Here is a 5,940-nt window from a genome sequence, read left to right on the forward strand (position 1 = left end):
CTTTCCCTAGTTTTCTTCACTCTCTCTTCCTAGTGAAGAAACACAACAGAAACATATCCACACAAAAATAAGCACATGACATGCACAGTGTCTTATACTGTAAATGTGATAACAAGTATTTCCAGGGCTTTTGGAAAGAGCCAGTCCACAGCCCCTTGTGCTTTCAGCTCTTTTCTTAGTGTTCCTGTGCATCAGATATCCACTTTTTTTTCCTTCCAAATGCTCCCAAGACAGATTCCTCTGTAAAGCCCATGGATGGTTAGCAGAAATGTCACTGGTCCATCCCAAGGCAGATCCTGATCTCTGTTTCACCTCCCTACTTACTCTGTGTCACTGCTTGAATTGGATTCCATGGTTCCTGAAACACAGGAGTCCTTTTCATTATATGCTGGAGGGACCTCTTAAGTTTCTTGAAGATCATCCGTGTTTCTGTAGTATGAGGAATGCCATGTGCTCCCTCACACTTAATAATGATACCAAACAAATGGTAGCACGAGAGGATACTTATTATTAAGAAAAAAATGGCAGCACTTTTTTCTTATTTTAACTAATGCTTGATCTATGGTATCAACAAACCAGGCCTGTGTTTCATGGATACATTGTTTTGCTTTTTAAATAGCAAAAAAAGGGGGCATTTTTCCAGCCGCTTATTCAGTAATCTCAAAGAGCAGTACACACAGAAAGGGAATACTCCATTGCAGCAGCTATAGGCTTTTTCACAGATCAGTTCAGAAAAGAAAATGTTTGAATTAGGAGCAATAATGGCTCCTTTTTGGCAAGTGAAAGAACACAAACATTATTTGGATGAGGTCCAAGCAAAGCTTTCCCAGCACATGTTATCTTGTCTGAGGTTCAAGGCCTGCAAAAAAACCCCACATCCAACTACAGCTTGTGAAGTTTGCCACCTACTGAAGAAAGCACAGCACAGCAATACCAGAAAAAAAGGTGAAAAAAATTTTTCTATTGCGCTGAAGCTATTAGATGTTACAAACATATTTGCTCTTGTAGACTGGTCATTAAGGCTTCTGGATACCTCTATACAGATGCCAAAACATCAAATTAACGACAGAAATACTTCTCCTCTTCCTCCTCCTTGATACATAAAATCTTAAAGACAGTGTTTCACCCTGAGTCAGTCATAGATTTTGTCTTACAAACCTAGAAATTACTGGAAAGAATGACTCCCAGCTTCATCAGGGAACATAATTTCCCAGAGATCTGACGTGTTGAGATGTCCTAGGTCTCAAACTGCTAGGCAATAAAAATTCATGCTGTAGCCTTTTCTAGAATTATAATGGTAATTTTTATGTAATTCACAGGCCCATTAGAAGTACTATTAAGAAATTGAGAGTCTGCCTTTACAGCTGGAGCATTGAGAAATACTACCTGTTAAAGTTCGGAAAGATCTGTTGTGGCTGGGAAAGACCTCTCAGCATGCTTTAGTGTGAAAAGCATAGCACAGAACACAGCCCTGGAGCAAGGCAGAGGGTGCCCGTACAGAATGTGGAGACATCACTGACAATGACTGGGTTGCTTTCATTTCACATTCACTTAGTCAAAATATGTATAAACACAAAAATGCTATTAATAACCTTAATGGAGCCATGAAAAAAAATGAAAACATCAGAACATAAAAGGTGCAGAAGACTCAAAGCCCATCTTGGTATTTCCTTAGCATGTGGTCATGAGTATATAAATAAAGCCTCACCAAAATATTATCTCCCCACTTACAGCACAGCAGAGAGCAACATCTCCACAGCAGGTTTCATCTGCCTCCTGTCGGAGCAAAAATCATCGGCTCTGGCTGCTCACAGGTGGATGTTGTGGATGAAATGGGAGCTTCAGACAAAGTCTATTAAAGAAGCCCTGTCACTGAGTCACAATGTGCCAAGAAAACTCCTTGCTTTCTAAACTCCTCCTCAGAGAGAGGAGTCTTGGGGCAACTGGATCTCATTTTAGCTTCAGACTCTCACCGGTTTCAGTTTTCATAACTGTGTCTCACAATGATGGAAAATCCGATATATTTGTGAAAGATGAGTTATTTATTAAGAGAAATTAACACACAGATCTGAATCAGAATTACTTTCAGTATAAAGCTAAAAACACTAGTCATCCATGACAAAAAAATGGCAAAATACACTGTATTAAAACAATTATGTATTAAAGCTAGGAAAAGAAACATTAAGTAGAAGTTTTGATGTATTTCACCACAGTTCTTTTCATGGAATACTTCTTTCTCTTTATATCAATCCCTGGGAAGTAACCATGAAGAGACATCCCAATCCATGGGAGAAACTCCATATACTTCAAGTATGTATAAGAATCTAAATGAATGAAAGTGTACTGGACTTTATAGCATAAAGAATGTGGCTGCCAATCATATGCCTCCAGGCCAGTTTAGCATCTTATCTGTCAAACTTTACTTCAAAGGGACAGATGTGTCCTTGAAGATGGTAAGCCAAATTGGGCTTTTAGGATATCGAACACCAAAAATTACTGGTGCCTCCAGTAACTCACCACAAATAGTTTTCTTTTTTTGTATCTTCTGACCGGACCCCAGGCCAAGCAGATAAGCTTTGTCAGGGTGAAGTACTGTGCCCCAAGTGGGCACCTGTTTGAACCTGGAAATCAGAGCTAGCAGCATCATCCTGCACCAGAAGAAATCACACCACATCTATAGCAAATGAGTACCTCTGCCTAAGCATGTGACAGTGACCCCACGGCCCTCTGAATGGAGTGAGTAAGCTGGGCTCACCTCCTGCAATAAACTTCTATGCTAGTGCCTGTGCTGCAGCTGCAGAGCAAGCATTAACACAGGAGAAGTGTTACACAGAAATTCATAATCCTAAGTTTCACACTGCTATGTCACTGCTATGTGAAATTATGCCTAAGTGGAATTTATTCATTTATTTTAAATAGATGTTTAAGTAGCACACATATTTATGCACACATATTCATATGTATGTCTGTATCTGCAAGAATGTGTATATATACACCATGGTAACCAATATCAAACAAATGCATTTTAATAGAGATGTACACGAAGTACGTGTACAGTAAAACAAAGATGCTGAACACGGTCCCAGATTCTGGTAAATGGGTAACATCCTTCAAAGTCTTCACCTCTGACAGAAATGGTTCTGCAAACTAATACCCACATGGATAAATATGGGGATATATTTCATCCTACACACATAGAAAATCTGTGTTTGGCTGGTACAACCTAAAATTCTGAAATACTTCTTGACAGAAAGCCCATTACTACTGCAAGGCTCCAGGAATGGCACACACATCTCTACCCCAATTACTGCGCACTCAGTATACTTCCAGCTCCACACAAAGGCTTAATTCACTACACACTGAGCTGGTGTCCACTGCTGTGAACTTCTGTGTCAGCACTTTCAGAGCCCCACACTGGCACTCATCAGGGCTGTACAGAGCCCATGGGGCTCTGACACGGGCAAGGCAAGAGTGCTCTGCTCCCCAGAGCACCAGTGGAAAAGGGTAATTGCTGGTCTTCCAGTATATAGGTTGAGAAAATGACTGGGTGAGTGAATGGCTTACTCTTGCAGGAGGCAAATTGAATCCCCTGCTGAGATGTTCCGGGTCAATCAAATTTTAATGCCACAGCAAAGCTGACATACTCAGTTCATACTGTGATGAAGAGAGCAGTGGCTTCTGGAAAACTTGCTCTCAGAAAATCTTATAACGGTGGCCCCTAAAATAAAAGTAATTAATTTTAAAATTATTGTAGACAATAGAGGATAATGAAATAGATTTGTATACTCTACACTTCTTTGGGTTTTTTTCTGGTGGGCTAAATTAACTTAGGGGAGAACATTTTGGTTTTTAAGTGCATTAAAACCTTTATTTACAATTGGAAGTAATTTGCCACAGAATGTCCCATAAAATCAGCTGCATACCCATCTGGCCCTGGTGCTTTATTATCTAATATTTCTTGCAGGTCTTCTTTATTTCTTCCAAGCCACGCAGTTTGGTAACTCTTTTTGTTTTCATAACAAGAGCAGCAAGGATCTGTCAGGAGATATCACCTCTCTGTTTACTGCTATGCTGCCCTCCATGCTCACAGCATGCACAGCTCTTTTCTCAGCAGCCCCTGTTTTACACTCCTTTCTCATTTTCAATGTCTATCTGCAGCCCCCTAGTATGAAAATTGCAGATTTGAAGTTTTGCAATGCTTGCTTTCTCTTCTGTGGGTGGAGCAAGACATCAGTGCATCAGGAAGCTTAAGTCCAGTAACAGCACCAAGCTCAGTCTCTCCAGGTCAGCCACAGTTGTGCTCCTGCTCTTCTCCAGAATGGGAACAGACCCCAAGTGTGAATTGCATGAGATCCAAATGGGCAATGCGCAAGACTCAGAGAAGTCTGAAAACAATTAACATCCATCTGTCTCAACCACCCCCTCCGATGTCATTTCAGATACTTCTTTACCCTTCGCACCCTAAATGTTGAAAGAAGGCTGTCCAGCCCCCAATATCAGCTCCATGGTTTGGATCTGTCATGTACTGTACCTACAGACCTCCATACCAAGGTGTCCTCTCAGCTGGTATTTTGGCTATCTGCCCTGACATGTACTCATGCACCTGCAGGCAGTGCAGCCAAAAAGGCAATTACCAATTTACCAGTTTCTGGAACCACAAACCCACAAGATCATTTTTTAAAGATGTTTTACCTTGGCAATACCAATAGAATTTTTTTAGTCTTCAAATCTTGCTTTCTGCTTTTGAGACTCCTGTTTCCTTTGTGAGTAACCTTTCTCTATATCCTGCAGATGTCTGTATTCAGTCCTCCAACTGATTCTCCAGCAATTAGAAGATTGTCCTCAATAAAACTGCACACATTTCTCAGCTTCTGCTAATCTTATTACAGCTACAGCTATTTCTTTCATATCCTGGAAAATAACTCCCACAGCATTTTGTATTCCCAATTTCAATTAGCTCCTGTAAAGAGCAACCCCTTTTTTCTCTGTAATTTCAGAATCCTTTGTTGTTCGTGTTGTCAAGGATGAGGTTACCTCCTGGCAGTCAGTGCCCTCCATGGCGAAGTGTCTTTCCCTTCTGAGAAGTGCTGATCTGGTCATTGAAGTTATTTTCTCGGAATAAGATAAAGATAGTAGAGGGGGAAAAAAAAATCAAGAGGTTGCAAGATCCCATGACAGGCGTTGCTCCAGAGCCTCTGCCCACTCACTGCAAGTCTGGGGCAGCACCATAAGCCTGCAGTTTCTGCTGTACTCATATTGATCCTGCCTCTGCCCCAGTCAGGGAGAATGGGATGTTTTCCTCGGTATTAGTGAGGGAGCCCAAGCAGCACTCTCCCAGCCCTGTCGGGAGACCAGCTGGTGGGTGCTACCTGTCATCACCTACCCCAGCATCCTTCATCAGGAGTATCACTGGCAGCTCTTTCAGGACCTTGTTCTGATTTTGCTGGGCTGGTCATAGAACTGTCCTGAAGCCCCTCTATGGGGCTTCCTTACTTTTAAAAACACACTGTTCAACAATTACACATTTTTCATTGTGTAGTGATACACTTTTATAAACTTTAAAATAAATGATTTAACTGTTTCTGAAGTTGCCTTCCTGGGCAAGACCTAACCTTCAGTAAAGATGTAACCATCCCCATGGCAGGAGGTGAATCAATCTCCATCACTCTTGATTTCTTTTTGGTGTCTGGTTGTAAGACAGACCAGTTTCAAGACTAAGATCAAACCTAGTTACAAATGAGCCCAATTTTAACACCTGTCACTGGAAAAGTGCCACATCACCCACAGTGCCCTCTCACATATTAAAAATAGTGCTCGCTGTACAGGTTTTTTAAGTAGGAAAGTTTAGATCTGTAATTTTCTTTACATGACCTGCCCTGTTTAGTTTCCCTGTTCACCAAGTGTAGAGTGTCATCCATACCATCTGTATGAAGAATGCCT

Source organism: Corvus brachyrhynchos, unplaced genomic scaffold (assembly GCF_000691975.1).
Source record: "Corvus brachyrhynchos isolate BGI_N302 unplaced genomic scaffold, ASM69197v1 scaffold194, whole genome shotgun sequence".
Taxonomy (NCBI): domain Eukaryota; kingdom Metazoa; phylum Chordata; class Aves; order Passeriformes; family Corvidae; genus Corvus; species Corvus brachyrhynchos.